The following is a 22,984-nucleotide window of genomic DNA, read 5'->3' as shown; positions in this document are numbered from 1 at the left end:
ATTTAATGAGCTTATCATTATTCTTATTATCTTAGAGCTTGCATGAACTGTACTGTAATCAGAACATTAAAAAAAAAATGCTTAAACAGATGGCTTCTCATATATACAGTTGAATATTAACATAATTTGAAATCTTTAACAAACAGTTATTACTTAGCAGTAGTTATTACTTAGTGATAGTTTTATTCAGATAGCATCACATATGTAAAACTGCTATCACAAATGTGAACAAAATATTCTTTGATTTTGCAACATGTTAATAATCCAGCTCCACTTTCCTATTATCTAGTGATTATTTAGCAGAAAATAACCCATTACTGATGCCACATCCTCTGTAATTTTTCTTGTTCCCACTAATTAAGAGAACTTGTAATTTAAAAAAAAAAAATTTATCTCAGCTAACTAATCTCTTTGTTCAATTTCTCAAATGAGAATATTTCGAAGGTTGGATTTGATACGAAAAACTAAATTAGTCTAGGCCAATAAGCATGGAATCCCAGATATATTCTTCACTTTATATTTTTATTTATATGAAAACACTGTGGAACAGATGATTCAATGGCAACACCTTTAAATATAACCTCTTTCAGTGACTGAAAGAACTATGGCACAGTTGTGTAATAGGGGAAACATAGCTGGCTATTATACTAACCAAACTGAAAATGAAAGATACAATTGTGGCTTTTTATCAATGGATTTAGTCTGAATATACTAAAAACAAGCAACCAGATAGTTAAACATATGGATTTTCTTATCTCCAGCTATTCACCTCTTTACATCCACTAGGCAATTCATAAAAAATAAATACACTATTTAATTAAAACATCTAAAATAATATTCAAATAAACCTTGGCTTCAACAGGAAATGTATTTTTATTGATGTTTGTTATACTAAGGATTTTTTAATCAATAGTAGGTTAAAACAAATAAAATACTTGCTGTATTCTTTGCCAATTCACAAAATTGGCTCATAATAAGTAGAACTAGGTGCGGGTTTTGCGCTTCCACGAGCTCGGTTAGCTAGTTCAGAGGGAGACAATGTAGGACGTTCAAGATGTTTGAACGAGGCCTACAGTGAAGGCAATAAGCTGAGTTACTCAATCACTGATGCTAATGCCTCAATAGACATTTGCATCTGTGGCATCCCAACAAGGCCAGGTTTATTACTAGATATAAAAAGTCAGAGGGCTATTGCCCTCTGACTTTTTAACGGGAGTCGTCAATAGACGACTCCCGTTAAAGTCTGACAGGGCAAGGAATGGTGGTGGGGGGGTGTAACAACCAGAACGTCACTAGGCGGGTGTCTTCCGCTACGTGGTTGGGATGTATTCTCTGCCAATCCCAATTGGGGGTTGAATTATCGTACCATGTGTATTCTTTACAAAGATGTCTGTGAGGCCATAATGTTGTATGCTGCGCCCATCTGGGCTCATCATTTACAATTCCAATGTTATAGGGACATTCTATTATGAGCCCAGCGTCTTCTATTGTTAGCTGTTGTCGACAGCTACAGAACTGTCTCAAGAGAGGCAGTCTCTGTGATCGCCGAACATTAAACCAATTGATATTCTAGCTACGGAATGTAGCAAGCAGTATGTTTCTAAGAAGGGAGGCCTTCTTACTTCTGGGTGTATGCGAAAAATCAAAGACCAAAGTTTTGACTCTTGGCAAGCTGGGTGGAACGATTCTTCTACTGGTCGACACATGCATGATATTTTTCCAAATGTTAGGGAGCTACAAGCAATTAGGTGGGTCTCCTCCAATTGGTACTCAATTCCTTTCAGGACATGGTGTTTTTAGGAATAGTTTGGCTAGGTTTGGTTTGGTTGATTCGGGTTGATGCCCGGATTGTAGGGTAGACAATACTGTGGACCATTTCCTTTATGTTTGTCCCCGGTACGAGGCTGAACGTACCAGAACTGTTAGGGAACTGAAGAAAGTGTATTCCTTCTTTGATCTGTGAGTCAACTGGAAGACTCGTAGAGAATGGACTATTCCTGGCTTCCTTCATTTCCTCGCCCTGAGCAGGACAGCTGAAGGGGTATAGTAGAGTAGCACCCTTGGTGGCTAGGGACCGTCTGGGCAGCTGACTGGCCAGAGGTAGGCAGGCATGTTGGCATTGAGCCATGGTTAGATAGAAATTGTGATTATTATATGAATGTAAGCTGTCGGCAGAATGGTGACTGCACTGCTGAGGGTATGGGTTACACCATGAGGTGTAGCAGCATCTCAGCGATGGTAGTAATTGAAGTAAATGTCACGCAGGACTCTGTGATGGAGCTGAGTGGGAATAGGAGATCTGTCCTCCTCTCCCTTGTAGGGCCAGACCGGAGTCCATAAATTAACCAAGTCAGGGATATGAACTGAAAGTTGGGTTCACTAAGGGACTAGAACTAAATTTTTGTTGTCGCGAACAACATTTTTGGTGGTATGCTGTTTTACAATTTGCCTCGAAATCTTGATACATTTATTTATTATTTACAAAAATAGCTAATCTTACTAGCAACATATCGATGTATTGAAACACATAATAAATTATGATATACGGCACACAAAAAAAAGAGAAGGAATTTGTGGTCATAAATAAATCACTTTTACTTGAGGTTTATAAATATCTTTTCTGACAAATGATATCTGTAAACATGTAACACATATCTATTCATAATGAATAAGAGTATACAGTAAAAATGTTTTTTTTTTGTCAATCTGAATAGCCTTTTGGGTGGTGGGAATTTTTATAAAATGTAGTTTTCTGAATCTACTTTCACTTATATTAACATATGTTACTAATCTGTGATTCATGACACAGGGTTTTCATCATATTTTGCCCAATTTTCAACCGATTTGCTTGAAAGTATTATTTTTTAAATCAGCAAACTATGTTTCATAAACACAAAGCAAAAAAACAAAAATTTCACAAACAAAAAATGCGGTAGAAATAAGCAAAAAAATTCTGCAATTAAATTATCGTAATTTTTGTAATGTTTCAATTTTTTTGTTTTTACAGGCATAAAAAATATCCAATCGTAACAGTTTTTTTTGGTCAAAATCTGTTAAATCTCTTTAATATAGTGTAATTTTTTGAAATTTTTTTCACAAGAGGGTAGCATAAAACTATGAAGGGAGGCAATCAGATACCAACATATTTTCGCGGAGCAGTAATCAACCGCGGATCATTGTGATGGGAAAAGGTTTTAATAAGAAACTACGTGGGGATGAAAATTTTAAAGCAAGTCCGGGGTGACTTAACTTTAAACAGCACATGGAATTCAGAAACTTGAAATTCAAGGAAAAATTTATCAGCAAACATCCAAACGGCAAATGAATTTACTCAACAATTTGATAGTTTTTTAAAAGATTATATCACTTTGTTTATAACATCAATGATGACAAAAATCCAGATCAATTTTGAGCAATGATGAGATTATAAAGGTTACCAAGTTTAACATAAAAATCTGTTTTGTTAACTTTTTACAAACATGCATTTATATTGCTCTTTTCTCCGTTTGGTGCACAGATGCATTTTACAAATATTATGCTCACAAAACCCAGTAAAAAATTAAAATTTTTGTAAAACTGATATTACTGCCTAAAAGTATTCTTCCCTAACTATTGCTATTGTTTAATATTTAATTTTGCAAAATTTTAGTAAGTTACGATTGGTTTTTTTGTACTTAGTGCAAGCCCCAAAATAATTTTTTTTAAATATAATGATTTTTAAATTAATATTGGAAGGACAGGTAGAAGGAAAAAATTGTGAGGCAGGCCACGTTTGGAATATGTAAAACAAATTGTTAGGGATGTAGGATGTAGAGGGTATACTGAAATGAAACGACTAGCACTAGATAGGGAATCTTGGAGAGCTGCATCAAACCAAATGACTGAAGACAAAAAAAAAAAATTAATATTTAAAAAACAACAAAATATTTTGCTACAAAACTTAAAGAATCACTTTAAGAATATATTTGCATACTTGTTTTTCGATTTTTTGAATCTGGCCTTTATTTGCTGGCCTTTGATAAACAAATCTGAAAATGTCTTCAACCAACGTTATGCTACAATAGATTACTCCTAATGTAGCAAATTCTTTTAAATTTACTTTTAAAGTTATTCATTTAGCCATCATTTATCGATGGCATTTTGATTTTTTGCATCATGTATCGTAGATAAAAAATTATAGGTTTTTGTTTATTGAACATGCACAATGAGACTGTGATGCCAGCTACCTCATATCTCTCCATATAGGCAGACTATAGAGCATTACTGTTCATTTCACAAACTCGTTTATTTCTGAATGTGTCAATAGACTTTTTTATGTAGAATCTTCCACTCTAAATTTTTGGCAAGAATAATAAAAATCAATATTTACCGACCTACAGCCAAAGTAGTGAAAAAAAACATCATGGTTCTTAAATTTTATTTTGTTTATAAATGTAAAAATGGTAGCGAGGCTCTCGACTTTTAGTATGTTAGTTAATACTACATGCTTAGGGAGCCTTTCCCACCTGGTCTGACTGGCAGGAAAATTTTGCTCTTATGAGTATATTCATGTTTTGAATCTAATGCTCCTATTCTAATAAATGATGATCAACACTGAAACGAGCACAAATTACATATTTTTTTTTTAAGAAGCAGTGTTTTTACATGAATTCTTTGATTAACAACTACATTTTATTCTATTAAATGTGCTGTCATTTCTTTTAATTTTTTTTTTATCGTTAAGAAGTTATATTTTTTATAACGCACAATAACTTTACTCAATTTTTCTTCAATATGTTTTTTGAAGTTTTTTCTTATAAGCAGTCTTGCACGATATTTTCTATAAAACAGTAGAGTAATAATTTTTTTTTAAATTCTGATTCTTTTATTAGCAAATTTCTACTCGCTGGATTTTTTATCATATTACTGTATCTGTTTTTTACTTCATTGTACGTATCTTCTGAGTATCTGTATCTTCAGGATAAATTTTACTGAAATACATTTATTTTTTTATATTTTCATCTTTTTATTTAAATATGATTCCCATTAAACATTAGATGATATGTCTAGTAAGTATGATAAACCTTTCATCATATTCCAATTATCCAGATATCTGATTATTTGAATTCGGTCATGCAAAAGTCAATCCAGATAATCGATGTTACATTGTACTTAAAATTCTGCTGCAGACTTACATTAAGAACAAAATTAACATGGATCCATTAAAAGCTCATTACTTTTATGCCAAAGAATGAAAATTAATACTAAATAAATCACAACTATTATAATAAATTATTTATTTATTTATCAACTAAAAACATAAATTATCTTTTAGGCATTAAAACTATTTAACACATAAAAATACTTAAAAGTTTTTAATGTAATATTCAGAGTAGCAAGAGAAGAAATAGTTTTAAAAATATAAATTTTTTTTACTGGTTGAATGCACTTCTGGACATTTTCCCAATCTCAACCAACTTATTTTCCCTCAATGTAATTCCTACAGCTTAATTATTATCAGTTTCATGCATTCTAATCATAATCTCATATTCTTTTTGTAAACTTCTGATATCAATTTCACTTATCCTTGGTGTCTTGTGAACAAAACATTTATGAACTCCTTTTTCAATTCATCTTAAAAACATCATTAATTCATACTCCTAATTTACACATCTTCCTGCAACACCTACTGTTGCGTCGCTTGCATAAGATCGAACTATTCAAGTAGCGTTACTGTCTCGTTCACCATGTGATACAAAATATTAGTTTTACTTCTTTTTTACATATGTTGAAATATTAGTTTTACTTCTTTTTTTTTTACATAATGTTTTCTTTCTATTTTTATTCATTAACTGTTAGTGTGCTAAGAGAGCAATTACACAACATGGCCAAGTCGCCAACTATTATGTATCAATATTCTTTTGTTAAAAGTGTTAGTATCATTTCTTGTTAATAAAGTTGTTATGTTCAATTCAGTGTTTATTCTACAGTCCATTAATCAAATTAAATTTCAATTATCAATACAATACACCTACAATTGAAAAACATACACTCGCTCTTATTTTTCTGACTTTCCTGTTCATTAGTTTTTCAATACATTAAGTGCATTTTTATGTTTGATAAATATCTTTCTGCATAAAATCTCTGCTCTCCTGGCCTGTACCAAATTGATTACACTAACTTGTTTTATTTTTATTGGTGGTAACAAAAACCATTAACACTTCACATTTTAATGGCAGAATATATAGAAAACTGGGGAAAATAATATCTTTTTAATGTATTTTTTTTTATCTAAAGTTGTAAAATTTACAACTAATTGGTTAACACTTTCAATCCCATAATGCTGAACTAGCTTGTTGGGTAGTACCCAAGCAATTTTTTTTTACAATATTTATTATTATTAAATCAATTAAAAATATTTACATACAGCTAAATTGTTAATATCATATGAAAGACGAACTTTCATACTTTCTTTTTAATTTTCCCAATTTTTCATCAATCACAACTTTTTTAAAAAAAAGAGTGAACAAACACAGTTAGTCTTTTGAAAAATAAAACAGTCTTGACTTCATAAATATAAAAATTTATATGAAAATAATGTAAGACACATCACACTAACTACTAATTAACTAATATACATGTGTAAAACCCACAAAAGATTAAAAACATAACAGTAATTAACCTTTGTGTAATAAATCTGAAAGCATTCTGGCAAATAAAGCCTTATCACAATCATTACAACACCACATCCTGGATACCCGAAAAAAAAGCACTATGCAGATTTAAACTAAATTTATCTTATCACATTTAGAATTAAAAATGCACATGTTTATTAAATGATAATACAGTCTTAACGGAATTTGGGCCAAATTCCATTATTATTTCATTATGAGGGGAATTCCATTCACTTTTGGACAATTCAGGACAAATTAAACCAATTTGTGTGGATTTCTAAACCCCACATCGACAATTACGATGATTCACGACTCCATGAACATGAAATGTTGCTGCATCAGAAAATAAAATAGATTGCAGGCTGTTTTCATCAGTACAAATTAAGTCTGATGAAAATAGATTGCAGGCTGTTTTCATCAGTACAAATTAAGTCTGATGACACAGTTATTACAAACTGAATACTTTGTGACTTTCGTTAAGTTTAATTTCATGAAGTAGCTGAGTTTATAATCATGAAGTTTCAATCCCTTGTGAACAACATGGACAGTGCTTTTAGGGATGTTTAGTCGACTACTAACACATCAAACTCAATGTTTTGGACTTAGTTGGAAGACAGTCAAATTCTTACTATGTTTTTGAAACTTGTTAAAAGTCTACCTGGTGAGTGTCCTTTTAAAATGTTTCCAGTTTCCAAAAACTGTATGCACCATTATGTATGCTTTTGTCATTCGGAGAATGTCTATGACAGACTAGCAGATAAATTTTTATATGCTAAGTCATGATTTTATTTTTCAAATCAGTATATGCACTGTACTTTCTCTTGTAGCAATGCCAGAGCACGAAGCCTGAGCTCATAACACCTTGGCTTGGGCAACATTCTATCACAGCTGCTATTTGGCTAAGAATGTGTGAAGTATAACTAATTTTTTTCACTTCAAGAGTCGGTATAAAACGCTACTGAATGCTGAAAAATAAAAACTATATTTGTTCATGAAACCAGCGTTTTTTTCACACTCCTGGTAATTTATTTTATTTTTCCTTGTTCTAATTTTCCAAGTATAGCTCGTAGTATCTTGTCTTCATAATCTGGGTATCTTCAGTATCGCTTACTTTCCCCTCAGATCCAGAAACATGATACTCTTGGAAATAATAAAAATTCTACTTTCATTTAGTCCTGATATTTTTAAGTAACAAATTAAGAAAAATCTCAAATAATTATTTGGACACAAAACTAACACAACACACAGCATTTCATATAACAAACAGGAAACATGGTGTAAACAATTTTTTTTTCCTGAGTGCACAACAACGGGTTGTCATCACACCCTATATGATTTTTATATACGAGAGCTATTCAGAAAGTAAGGAACGTTTCCACCTGACGCAGCCAGGCGCACGCCAATCGCGTATATATTGGTGTGCTCATGCTCGGCACCTCAGTCAGTGTCCAGCCGTGACAACGGGAACATCTCCGCACTGCCCGTTTTTTTATATACAAATTTGAAATGTGTACTGCAATCGAAAATATTGCCAGTTGTGAGGTGCGGTCTGTGATTCGTTTTTTGTTGGCAAAAAACTTAAAACCAATAGAAATTCATCGGGAACTGTGTGAAGTGAACAGGAACAATGTAATGAGTGAAAGTTCTGTCAGGAAGTGGTGCATTCAGTTTAAAAATGGCCAAACAAATGTTCTCGATAAAGAAAAGAGTGGACGTCCGAGCATTGTGACTGACGATCTGGTCTCCAAAGTTGATGAAAAGATTCGTGAAACCGCCGTTTCACAATAACTGAGCTTTCTCTATGTTTCCCACAAGTTTCACGGACTTTATTGTTTAAAATTGTTTCACAGAAGCTAGGCTACCACAAATTTTGTGCATGTTGGGTGCGTCACTGAGTAGTTGAGATCACAGGCAGCAGAATTCTATGACACAGGAATTTCAAAGCTTGTCCAATTAATAGTCCTCGTAGTAAACAAATATTAAAAATTAACTGAAAATCTCAACAGTAATATAAAAACAGCATTGATGAAAGACGCCTATGACGTATGCGAAAAGCGAAACATAATATTAAAAATGTAACTTAGAAGAACAAAATTATCTGGCATTAGCCAAATGGCATAAATAGATGAAAAAGGATATGAATAACTAAATTTTTGAATCCAGATGCATGGCTTCTGACACAATGCTACAAAACCGATAGTCCACGAGGATGTAAACAAAACAAGGCAATATAAACAGAAAGTGACACCAATAAATAATAATAATAATATATATCAATGAATAAGCTACAAACTGACAAAGGAACAGAAACAGTCCTTTAACAAAATATTATGATTAAAAGAATCATTCCTTTCTAAGTTATAACTTATACTTATTTGATCAGAATGCTGGAAACGAAATAAAAAAATGCAATTCTTTGTATTAAAAATGTCTGCTCAGATCGATCATTTACAAGAGCTTCAAACAGACTTCTGAGTTTTAATAGGCATGGTAAACTAGACCATTTTGGTGCACCTGAATACAGCATGGGTGTAGGATAGAAAGTACTAAGTGAGTTTTTAAAAATATGCAAACAAAAAATCATACTTCTTAAAATATAAATAATTTTAATTATAATTTTTTTCATGAACATGAGTACAAAACCTTAATAATCAAAAAATCATTATTATGACGATAATGTTAAAACTGAAGAGTTTAATTTCATTTTATGCATATATTATAGGTACAGAACTATAAGATATTGATCATGAATAGAACTGTCATTCCCATTCAGAATAGTACATTTTATTTTATTAAGCATGTTAAAATGTTTGTGTTGTTATTTATAACATATTACATATAAAATAAAATCACTATAAAAAAATGACAAATATGGCTGAAATGGGTATTTTTTTTTTAATCCAAGAACTAAAATTAACATTCTAATAAATATTGTAAGACTATTGTAATTAATTGCCTGTAAATTAAATTAACAACTAATATTGCAATAAATATACTTATTAAAACTAAAATAAAAATGTTTAAATTATAAGGGAGAATTCCTAAAATATTAAAATACATAAATCAACAACTGCCAATGCAAAGTAATTAAACAGTAGATAAGATAACAGATTATTTAAAGATACAGTCACGATAAAAATGATGAACTAATAAATATCACAACCAAAACAACATTAACTAAATAAATATTGTAATACTAAATATATAATATATATATTAAATATTGTGTAGCAGCTACTGTATAGAAATGAAAGTATCTAAAACTTTTATAAAGTATTGCTAAAAACATACTTGCTATTTTTTTTTATAAAGTTATTACGACTACAGTCAATGTTTGTGAGTTAGAAGATATTCAACGTAAAAAATTAACTATAAAGTTTATTTAAAAAAAACTTTTATGTTAATTATACTGCAATGATTCTAACTAATTTGTTTTTTAAACATTACTACCCAGAAGTAACCAAGTCTTATCTTGTTAACAGTAATAGAAATCTATAAGTGACAAGTTTATACACATATGTCTCACAAAGAAAGTAAAATAATTTATTTCAGGTTATGTTCTACTAGTGAAAATTAAAAAAAAAGTTCATACAACATACATCCCAAAATGCTTTATTTTCAAGTTGAGTAAAGAGAAAATTTCACCCCTTTTCTATTTTAACAAAAATAAGATTACAATAAAATTCTAACCACTAACTTTGGGGGAAAATTGGTAGTTTTATTATTTTCTTTAGTAAATATTTTAATTTTTAACATTTAATAGTAAATGTTTTTAACATTTTTTAATAAAATATGCTTTTTTACCCAGTTGTCCTAAACCCATGTTACCCATGTTCACTTTACCCAGTGTATTAAAAAATACACTTTTTTAAAATTGGCATAAAATTCCTATAAACAAAAAAAAATATAAAGAATTTAATTCTAAGAATACAGATTCAACCAAAAGAGAACAAATAAAAAATTAAGAAATTTGATTACTGTTTAAAACAAGATATGGGAAAAATGTATAATTTTAAACCTCACCAAAAATGTTTGACAATGCAAAGTTGTAAAAACAAGATTAACTGCTCAAATAAATAAAAATTTTAAAAAAACGAAGCATATTACAAACTTAATTGTTTAAAATGTCTTTCATCACTGATTACAAACGCTCTTTCAACCTTAAATTCCTCTTCCTAAGTCAAATTTGTACTGTTACTGTATGGAATATACAACTTAGAGAAACAAGTAGCCTACTGAACCAGCCACAATAAGGAAGACCATCAATGTCTGATGAGACTGCTTAACCACCTTATATCCTAAAAAAATCAGTGTCAAAGTGTTCTGTAGAATAAGGAGTTCCAAAATCAACTGCTCAAAATGTTTTAAAAAACAGAATACTTCACTGGTTATAAAAATCAGGTGTTACATAAAATTTAAACATAGCAAAAAATTAAACAATTTGAATTTGCTACATTTTTGGCAGGTTAGATCATGTTGGGGGGTTTTTTAAAAGAATGGTGAAACTAAATTTCATTTTATCTTGATTTTATTTAAATTTTAACCCGAGAATTTCATTCTTCAGAGACACTGCACATTTTGACAGAGAGCTCCTCCACTTTTGCCAGATGAATGCAGGCAAAACCTGCATTATTACCTAAATGAAACATCTCTTCAACGATCAGTCAGACAAGAAAGGTAGATGATAGCTTAACCTCCACAGTCTCCAGATCTTACACACATGGATTTTTATTTGTGGGGTAAAATAAAGACATTTCTCTGTTGAAATAACAAATCTGGACCATTTAAAAAATGGATCTTTGAAGCTTGTCAATCACAATGGATTTTCTTTAACATTTTGACAAGATATTGAATATTATATTTGCATCTGCAAGGAAACTACAGGAGTATACATCAAAATCTACAAACAGGTAAGAGATTCTTGAAGTTTCTCTTAATTTTGCATTATGTTTCTGATTTGCTTTGTTTGAAAACTGTAGCTATTTGAAACTCCATCATTATTTTAGATACGATATATTTTATTTGTTAAAATAGGTTTTCTGTAAATAATACTTATATCAAATGATTTCAAAAAGTAAAACAAACACTAAGACTTCTTTCATTTTATTTTGATAACACTGATGAATTAATGAATACAAAGATTACTCGAAGAGAAATTACATTTAAATTTATCATTTATTTAAGACAAAATAATACAGTTAAGTGTAAATTTTTAGACAGAATTAGGCCTTCAGATTTGATTAATATTTATTATATAGCAAATTATATAAATAATTTGATAAAAAAAGACTCTATTCACTAAGTTATAAACAGCTCGGAAGGAATTTTGAAATTTTACTTCTATGAAATATGATATTTTCTATCCTAACATAAGTACAGAATTCTTTTGTTACAGTACAATTCACAGAAATGGTCAATAATAAGAAAACACAGTTTAAATCAATAAAATAAATTAAACATACAATCTACCAGATTTAAATAATACTTTGAAATGATAACACATGATGACACCAACAGTCAGAATACCTTCAAACTATGTTAACATTAATAACAAACTGTTAATAGGATTCTTGCATTTCACCTCTGTTATAAGCAAAATAAATAATACAATACCTTTTAAATTAAGGATTTTAACAAGTAGTTTTCAAAATACTTAATTATAAATTTTCAGATGTGATGAACTCAGAAGCAACATAAAACTAATGCTTGTTTATATAAGAGAAATATTTAGGTCACTTTTCTACCCTTCCATTTAACTATAATTAACCACAGTTATAAGAAAAACACACAGATATCTAATAAAAATTATTCATTTCCTAATTATTAAACAGATATTTATTATTAAAATATGTAAATTTCAAACTGTGTACTGTATGACTGAATTTATTTTTACAACTACACAGAGCAATCATTCTACTCTTAGATTTGAATTAATAAGTTACACATAATTTTTATAAACTGGTTTGAATCATGAAGTGATCCAATAATGGTTGCTTGACCATTTTAAATTTTTTAAATTTAAATAAATTTAATTTTTAATGGAAATAAATTTTAATTTATTTCCATTTTTTTTATATTCCCATTTGTGAGTGGCGGCCATTTTTGTTTAACAGGATGTGCTAATAAAATTAAAGCACATGGCTTTACAGACATTAGCGTAAACTTTCCATACCTTTAGACTGGATTATGCTAAAAAGTTGTAACATACATTTTTTCATCAAATTCTCCTCTTTTAATTTGGATCCTATATGTTAAAAGCCTTAACAAGTCTAAAAACTAAAAATGATGTTTGATATCAAAATTTAACAAATTCCACTTTTAGAACTTAAATTTCCAATGGAGGGGTGAAATATCAAAGATTATTTTTTTATTATAATTACATATACTACTATAGTCATCATAGTCAGAATAAGAACATTAATAAACCATTTCCTTCTTTATAAATTTTTGATTTTTTTGGAAGTTTGAGGCTTGATATCTCCTGTGGAGCTTGGGATAGAAATCTCCTTTTTCCACATAAGACTAAAGCAAACAAAAGTAAAAATTTCAACTCTGATATCTGACTGAACCAAGTCATCAATTTTCAAAAGTTGCATGAATAATGTGCATTTGTTCCTTAACCAATTTCAAGCTCGCCCAGTGTTTAATAGGGCTAACAACACAGTTCCAAAGGTTTTCAAGAAAAGCCTCTTGAAATTGGAAAAAACCACACATTATTTATCATTCACAAAAAAAATTAGCCTATCTTAATACAAGGTGTGGCTATAAATAACAAGACTAAAGCTTAAAAATATTTTATTTTAAATTTAAACATATTTACTTACTTATTATCCCCTTCAATATACACCCTCTCTTCTATTCCTACAACGCTCCATACAAATTTTCTATTGTTCGAAACAGTGCTGGAAGTCTTCTTCTGTGAGCTCTTTCATGACCTGCTGCTTTTCTTTCATAGCTTCAATGATCTGAAATCTTGTTCCTTTTAATGCAGATTTGACCTTACGGAACAGATAAAAGTCACATGGTACCAGGTGAGGCAAATAAGGCGTATGGTCTAATACTAGGATGTTATACTTGGCTAGAAACAACTTGACAGACAATGCAGTGTGAGCCGGTGCATTATCCTGATGAAGAACCCATGACTTATTCTTCCACAATTCAGGTTGTTTTTTCTTATATTTTCACAGAATAGAGCAAGAACCTCAAGATAGTAATACTGATTAATTGTTTGACCTTCACGAACCCAGTGAAGGTACATAATCCCATGAATATCAAAAAAAAAAAAAAAAAAATCATGAATGCTTTGAATTTTGATCATCTTCATTGTCTTCTTGACCATCTTGGAAATGTTTAAACCACTCAAAAATCCACACACGTGATAAAAATTCATTGGTATATAATTTTTTAATTAAAGATAAGTTTTGGTAGCAGTTTTTCCAAGTTCCATATGAAATTTCATGACAATTCTTTGCTCTAATAAAATACTTATTTTTTTGAACAAATGTTATCCAAACAAAGGCCACGGCCATGACTAATATGTGACTAATATGTCACATATATAATATGTCTCTGTAGACTAATATGTCTACAGAAACTGGGGTGACAACAATCGAAAGATAAGGCTTCATGCTAATCAGCTGTCGGTCATATGAATGTGACACATGCGCAGTTCTTCTGTAGCAGCATTAGTCTCGTTATCTAATAGCCACACCTCGTATGTAGATCAACAAAACTTTTCAATTTTTTTTGTCTCAAAGATTAAATTTATGATTAAGATACTAAGTATGTAGAATTTTAAGACAGTTCTAGTTTACATGGTGCTTATTTACTTAGTACATTAACAGTATAGGCTTAAAAATGTGATGTAATAAAATTATCGTACATTTGTACCAGAAATCTATTATGTTGAAATTACATAAAGATAAACTTTGTATATCTTACATATCTCCTGGTGGCTCACTTCTCCATCCACGCTAAAGTAAAAAGCTTTACTTTGCGTTGGCTCTGACTAGATAAGTTTGATCCATCCTTCACAGACTCAATTTGTGTTGTTATGAATGTAAAATTAATTAATATAACAACATTAAATATATGAATTACAAGTTCGAGATTATAATAAAAACAATTTATATTATAAATGAAGTAAAGACTGGTATTTATTTGTATGAACCAGCGAACAATAAAATATTTAGAATAACCCTACCCGAGATATTGAACCAAGGCGGTATCATATTATTTGACATTTTTTGTTCTCTGGCTGTGAATATCATTTGAAATTTTGAAGAAACATCAATATATTTAGTAGTCCAGCCACAGATATAATCTGCAATTTTAAAGAATCATCATTTTGGTATTCCAGAATCATGGATATAATTTGAAATTCTGAAGAACCATCATTTGGTTCTTCATTATTTATTATCGCAGACATAATCTGTATTCTAATAATTCTTAATACTCAACAAATTACTACCATATAAGGGCTTGCTATGATTACATCTACATCATTTGTGTAATATCTTTTTAATTTATTACATTTAATTTACATTGTCTCATCATTTATGTAATATCATTTGATTCATTTCATATTTAATTTACTTTAATAATTCATATTGTTAATTTAAGTTATTACTATTATTACGGATAACAATTAAATAGGTGAAGAGGGTTAGTAAAGGTCGCAATAACTAGCACTGGCACATTTACTCACATTATGATCCTTCACATGGTGATATTCCCACCTTACAAATTAAAATCGGGAATCTTCTTGAATTGCAAAGCAAACAAAAGGACATTCAATAATTAAAGACAAATTGATGTAGAAAAAAACTGTTGTATTTTTATAAAATGAGACTTTTACTACTTCTCAACATAATCCCCAGCAATATTAATACACTTGTTCCAATGATAAACTACTAGTGTTGTTTATGTCGTCGAGCATATAGAGGTCGCCCTAGTGTCAGGGCTTTGGTCACACCTCTCTCCACTCCAGGGCGCAGTCGGAGGTATGTGGTCACTGCGCTCTTCCAGGACACAGAGCAGACAATTGCCCAACCAAGTCTGTGCCGCCTGTACCTTGGTGAAAGCCAAGGTACAGGCGGCGGACACCGGGTCGGGAGTAGGCAGTGCAGGGCGTATGATATTGTACGGGTGAGAGCTGTAAAAAACAGCTTATAGCGACAACTGAATTGGGGGAAGCCTTTGAGGACAGACTCCATCATGTTGAATGCTTGCGCCTGGGACAGTTGAATCTGCATCATGCTCGGACAGCCACCAGTGAAGCCATGAGCCTCCTTGAGGAGTACAACCCCGAGGTCCTCTTGGTCCAGGAGCCGTAAGCGGTCCTGGACCGCTATAATGTTATTCATTCTTGTGGGGGATGGCCGCTCTCTGCGGTCGTGGTTGGCTCAGATTCATTGGGTGTCTTTTGGATGCCCTAATGGTTGGATGAGCAATTCACCGTCGTGTGAGTCACGAGGGGTACGCTCGATGTCGTACTAGTGTCGGGATACTTCCAGCTTGGATGGAGTATCGATGACTTGCTGGCGAAGTTTGGCAGGATTCTGGACGGTATTCCGGGTCCCAGTGCTGGTTGCTCTGGACGCTAATGCCAAGTCTCCCGCCTGGGTTTCACCACTCACTGACCACAGAAGCGCTGATCTCAAACACTTCGTGGAAGACAGGAACCTCTACTTGATTAATGATGCAGAACAACAGCCAACTTTCTCTTCCGAACTGGGGGAAAGTTACATCGACGTCACATTGGTGACTGGCGACTTGCTGCAAAGTACAAGTAGTTGGACTGTCTGACCCGAGGCCAGTGTGAGCGATCATAGGCTTATAACCTATCAGATCGTTTACGGAGGTGGTCTATGAGCTCCAAATCTGGAACTCTATAACCTAAGGGACCTGAATCAGAACAGGTTGCCTTGCAGGGATTGGAATGGCGCTTGGAGCACAGAGAGGAGGCAGACTTGATGGCTGAACAATTAGACTGCGCCATCAAGACTAGCTGCGATAGGGTCCTACGGAGGCCTCAGCCAATGGGAGGCCGCCGATGGACTGGCCAGTCCACTGATCGGGGAGTGCCTGAAGCAGTCATAACCGCTGCTTCCGGGGAGCCGTCTGTTAAACGCAGGTGGAAACCTGGGAAAAAGCGGTGGTCCTCTGACCTTAGCGTGCTGCACGCAAGAGTTAGGTCAGCTAGGAGAAGATACCAACGTCGCCCCTTAACGGGAATTATCGTTGATGTGCGCGGTGAGCGTCTGCGGATCTACCGGCGCGCCCGTAATTAGTATGTTCATGCCATCAAGGAAGCTAGACTCAAGTTATGGCAAAACTCCATGTGCGAGTTGCAGCGCAGCCCCTGGCAGCTCGCAAAATCATGTTACCTACCAAAGTCATTGCACGTGCTGTCCAGTGTTCGATGCGGGTTTGGTGGTCGTGACCAAACTATAACATTTGTACTGAGTAACCAGGCGTTCCTGGATACTCAGTTTCTAGATGCTCCAGAGGATGAAGCAGAAGTCGGCGTTAGGGAGGGTCTACGCCCTTTCCGTGATATTCAACTGATAAGTAAGATAGTTTAGATACAATAAATAATAATAAAAGCAGAAAGTATCATTTCTTCTTCTAAGTAGCATATCTTATAACATTTTTGTTAGTATAAATTTAGTAATAAGTATAAAAATTCAGATAAGATCAATCCCTTTTATCTCTCCACAAGTTTTCAAGAAAAACTTCTTTAAATTGGAAAAAAAACATATTATTTATCATTCATAAAAAAAATACTAGCCATGTGTTTTTTCCAATTTAAAGTTTCTTCTAAAAAGAAAAATTTTGGAAAAGTTAAATGAGAAGAGATACACTTGTTGGAGGTAAATGTGGAACAATAAACCCACTATTCCAGATTGTAGTAAAATGTTTAATTACACTCTGATCTAAATATATTACATTTAAATATCTACAGTAGTATTTCATATAATAATAATAAAAAATTTATTTCCAATTAAATCAAATATTACAAACTCTGATAATTATTCTATCTTACAATCAAAATTAATTTAGATTTCTTAATACAGTGTAGGCAACATTCCAAATTATTGGAAATAGGTATCTTAAGAGGCAAGACTGTTTTATAAATTGCAAGCAATATAATTAAAAAGAACAAAAATAGATCAATTTAATACTAACTTAAAAGAGGTACGATATTCACTTATCATATATCATATTTCCCATTACAAAACAAAGAACTGCACTCAATTGAAACACTGATCATTATTACTGTTAATCATATTCAAACAATCAACCATTCAAATACAGAAGAATATATCATATCATGATTGATATAATCACATTAGCTGTATATTACATATATTGAACAACATGAAAAGTCACGAGTGATTAACATATTTGTCAAACAATTCAAGTAATCCTATCAAAAACCATCAAACCTCTCATAAGCATGGCAGTTGGTCAATCAACAGGAAGAAACTCTCTGGATCATCCATCTCAAATATTTTATTCAAAAGGGTTCTTTTTCTTGCAGAATAACTTCCAGCTTCCCTGATATCATCAGATATTAAGTTATACATCTTAGGAGTCATATAATCAAACAATCTTTTGAAATTTTAACTTTTTTGAAAAGGAACAATAGTTTTTCCATTTCTACCAACTGACTGTATTATTATGATTTTCTTAAATACATCCTGTTCTTAAATAGAAGATATCCATTAATCTGAAGATATAGGTTGTCTTACAGGTAATATTTTAATTTACTAAAAATAGGTAACAATGAATTTAATCTTGACTCATTAGCAATCAAATTTACAATACACTTTTGGATTATAATTAATGGCTCAACGATCGATTTACATGTACTCCCCAACATGTTATTGTGCAATTGATTTTGGACTGCACAAGAGAAAAGTACAGCATTTTCATTATATAATTTGGACACATATTTTTTATATAATACAACATTCTAATACAAAACACAATGAACATGACTCTTCCATGTTAATTGACTGAGGTCATTACAGGTTATTTAATACTAATCACTCTTAATAATTCATAGTTACATAGGTTTCCACCCACACAATTTAAATTATGATATTTTAGGGTATGAGTTATATAATTTCCCAGATCTTAAACTAGATTCTACAAAATTTGATTTTTTTTTTTTTTAATTTAAAGTAATTCCGTTTAATAATAGCTAAGTCATTATGTCTCTGAAATTGCTGAAAATATTAGTATGCAACTGCTGTATTTTAATGATCGTTAGCAGCTTGCTTTATCATCTGCAAAGGCAACAACTTCACCTTTAAATCTTCCATTACAAAAATCATTCACATATATAAAATATAGGATGGAACCAAGCATAGACCCACATGGAACTATATGAGATAATTTACCTGGCCTACATAGTACATTACCAACTTTAACTAACTGAATTTTACTTTGCAAATATGTCGAGATAATCCATAACACAAAGTAGTTAGGATGAGAAAATCATAACTTCTTTATTTTTAATTTTTTTCTTTTTTTTTATCATTTATATAGAACTTTTTTCTACTTACCAGGTCATTTATGTTAGTTCATGAGAATACATGTCAAAATATGACTTAAAATTCCCATGAATATTTGTACTGGTTAAGAGCTTCATGCGTAAATTACACAAAGTCTCTTGGATAATTATACAGATTTTAAAATCATAGTGGATTAATCCTGCCCTGCTTCAATGCTACAACAAATAGTTAAGTAATTTAAATGCTAAGCCTTTATTCATTGTACTTATACTGTACAATCAATCAGCTAAACTTACTAAAATTCAAAGATTTATATTTTTGTCCAATCATAAACAAAAATAATTTGATTTTCAATTTAATTAAAGTTGTCATATTCTTAAAAAACATTTTGGGCCCCAGTTAACCGAAAAGAAAATTTTGAAATATTACATGGCAATGAAAGATGTAATGTCAAATAATTTTGACATATTTAATGGTACATACTGAACAAGTATTACAAAAAGTAATACTTTTCACTCATTGATGTGAACAATACAATTTATCATAAACTCAACTGTAAAATTTCACTCTGCAGTTGCTGTTGTCAATTCTAATTAATTCTAGGAGTGTTTCTTTAAATTTTATCAGAGATACACAAACTGCATCATCATTTAATAGTTTAAAGGAATCAAATGTGCAAGCTGAAATGTTTACTGTAGTTTGCTCTTGTGTAGAAAAATTAATTTTTATCTCAAATCCCAAATGAGGTGTAGCTTCAAACATCCAAAAAATTTAATTAAAAAAAAAAATCATAAAAAAAGAAACGTGCATTAATCTCTTATTCTACCTTGATGAGTATGGCAGTATGTGTAATAATAATAATAATAAGAAAAAAAATCAACTTTGATATTTCACCCCTTCTTTACAAACTTAAGCTCCAAAAAAGTAAATTTATTAAATTTTGATATCAAATTTTTAAGGTCATTTTCGCTTATTGGACTTATTAAGGCTTTTTAAGGTAAAGAACAGAAATTAAATAAGATAAGAAAAAAAGGTACTTATATATGTGTGTTGAGATAAAAGAATAGACCAATTTTGACTCTGTATATGCATAGGAATAACATAAATACAAAAAAATTAAAAATGCAACCAAAAATATTTCAGCTGATCACTTCAAATGGATTGACTCATTTAAAAATAATAATTTGATATATTCATCAAAATAAAAGAAAAGTGAAAAACACAACTTATAATTCACAAACAAAATAGTTATTATACTATAATACAAAGATAGCTTTTGTTAAAATCTGAAACCAACTTCAAAATTACAGAACTATGAAATAAAATATCCAAAATGATGGATAAATAAAAAAAGAAATTAAATAACAGCTTATATTAAACAACACACGTTAATATTTAGTTATAACATTAGACCCTACATTTTATAATGAGTTTACATAAAAAAAACTAGCTTTTAATCAAATATTGATTACAAATAACATAAAATTCAAAAAAGGAAATAAAAGTTTTCTATGAAATGATAATTATCACAAATCTTCATATTTATTCACATGCGTGATTAATATAAGTAATATAGCATTCTATCTCAACGTCTGATTAATCATAAGGAAAAACAACATAAAAAAATCGTCTATTATGCAACAAAATTATAACTTCAAGGTTAAAGTTTTCCAATTTCTAAAAAAACGTAAAAATACTTCAAATGAATTAACGTTTTAATAAATATAAACAGTATTTTCTTGGTATAAGCTAATCACAATACTGAAACTGTATGATTAAAGTAATTGAATTATTACAAGTATAGTTAACGTTTAATTTTTATTCAGACTTAACCCGCTAACGACAGCAACTATATAAAACTGAATCATGGATCCACTTCATTATTATATATACAGTAACTGATAATGAGGTCATAAAAAACAATCAATCTTCACGAATTAAATCAACAATATGACATATAACCTCTTTAAAAATAAGAACCAGGAAAATCAAATTTACGAGAGGGCAAATTAAATCACAAACGGATAATCGACCAAAAAAGTTACATAACTGTCCTAAATAAAAAGGAATCTGTCAACTATCAAAGTGAAAATTTTACTAGCGTGATACCCGCGAAAGTAACAAATTCTTCAGAAAATTCTGGATGAATCACATAAAGAAGACATAATAAGGTGCAATAACTATAAAAAACAAAAAAAAATGTAACATACTCACCAAATTCAATGTATGATTTAGTCAAATATACAAAAATTAAGCTTCACAGAAATCGTTACTTGGTATATATCCCACAAATACAAGCAATTACACAAACGATCGACTAGAAAACAGATTGACGAACACAACTTACAATTAGCTAAGATACGCTAGCTACTTCATGTACTTATTGAAACTGCAGTGCCTGCAACATAAAAAAAAATAGTTACGTTGTTGGCACTTAACCTTAACTCGATTAGTCATTTTAATATTAATAGATTTTTTAATAATTAAAAAGAACTAAATATAAGGCTGTGATTCCTAAACAGTTGCTTAAAGTAAAAACAAACGTAATGATTTGAAGGAGGAAATATAACAGTTACTCAACTTATGCACAACTTTTCGTATATAATGTTCTAATTATTTAACGACTGTTAAAATTTTACAAACTTGGAAATATTATTGATCATGATCAATATTACTTTGTGTGTAGAAATAAATTATTGTAATAGGTATAATTATTAGAAGAATGAACAAAGTATCTTTAGACTATTTAAAGGGTATTTGTTCTTTGTCCAAAGAGATGGTTGGCATCATTGATATAAGTTGATTGTTCATCAACTGAAATTAACTGTCAACTTATAATATATTTATATGATGAAAATAAAAGATTGCTTGCACGAGACAGAAAGTCGCTGTGCAGGGCGATGTATTACTCTTTTCTCATAACATTAGCCTCATTCAGAAACCAATATTCTGCAGTGCAGTAGGTTAACATTCCAGCAGGAGCTCAAAATACAGTTGCACCAGCAGGCGCATGTTGTACTTTTTACAAAGGAAAGCTATATTTTATATAAAACATCAAAAATTAATTTCCTTTTGAAATTTATGTAAATACTAAGACTAATTATGAAATTTTGCCGACCTCCGTGGCGCGAGTGGTATCGTCTTCGCCTTTCACCAGGAGGTCCTGGGTACAAATCCCGGCCAGACATAGCATTTTTGATAACTACAAATTTACATTCGTGCTGAATGATAATAGCGGTCGATGCCCGTACATCACATTAAAAAAAAGAAGGTTTTTAAAGAAATATTGAAACTAGCCGGTCAGGGCTCCGCCTCCTGTACCCTCAATGCGCTTGTATCATCATGTTTGTGAGAATATTAAGTATTTTACCGATATTCAGAAAGAAAAAAAATATTAATATGAAGAAAATATTTTTCTGAACATTTTGGTGTTTTTACATTTAAAATAAGCTTAAAACATTGGCTGCCGTGAGGAATACCAGTGTTCCTCAGAAAGGTATTATGGGAGGCCTCAAGGATCTGCAGTGGTTCCTAATCTAAAATAATTTTAGAATGAGTTATAAAAATGCACAGCCTATTTGAAATGGTTTGAATCTGTCTTGTGGCCCTTTCATAATGCTAATAATACAAGGTGATTCAAAGAAACGGGAAATTTAAAAAATTAAATAACGTTAATGAAAAATATTTTTTAGAAAATGAATTTAATATCATGTAATTGTACAAATGTTGCCATTTTAGGATACATACATTTTAGTTTATTTTTTAAAGATAACATCTTGCAGGTGACCTCCTCTTCTACGTAACCAC

At 31.0% G+C, this 22,984-nt stretch overlaps 1 protein-coding gene across 3 annotated transcripts in view; it reads right to left on the bottom strand.

The window, feature by feature from the left end:
* The window catches only part of Lfg (Glutamate NMDA receptor-associated protein 1 lifeguard), a 53,546-nt gene extending 31,966 nt beyond the window's left edge, over positions 1 to 21,580 (bottom strand). Inside the window, exons 1-2 of one of the 3 annotated variants that reach the window (XM_075368380.1) lie at positions 21,392 to 21,580; positions 13,478 to 13,651 (exon numbers count right to left, since the gene is read on the bottom strand). The gene's annotated coding sequence lies outside the window, so the exon portion shown is untranslated. The remainder of the gene's footprint in view (positions 1 to 13,477; positions 13,652 to 21,391) is intronic. The other 2 variants (XM_075368381.1, XM_075368379.1) reach the window with 2 other exon arrangements.
* Positions 21,581 to 22,984: the final 1,404 nt, after the last annotated feature.

The sequence above is a fragment of the Lycorma delicatula genome, chromosome 6, assembly GCF_047948215.1.
Source record: "Lycorma delicatula isolate Av1 chromosome 6, ASM4794821v1, whole genome shotgun sequence".
Taxonomy (NCBI): domain Eukaryota; kingdom Metazoa; phylum Arthropoda; class Insecta; order Hemiptera; family Fulgoridae; genus Lycorma; species Lycorma delicatula.
Note: the sequence above shows the minus strand (reverse complement) of the source record. Positions and strands in the feature narration are given on the sequence as shown.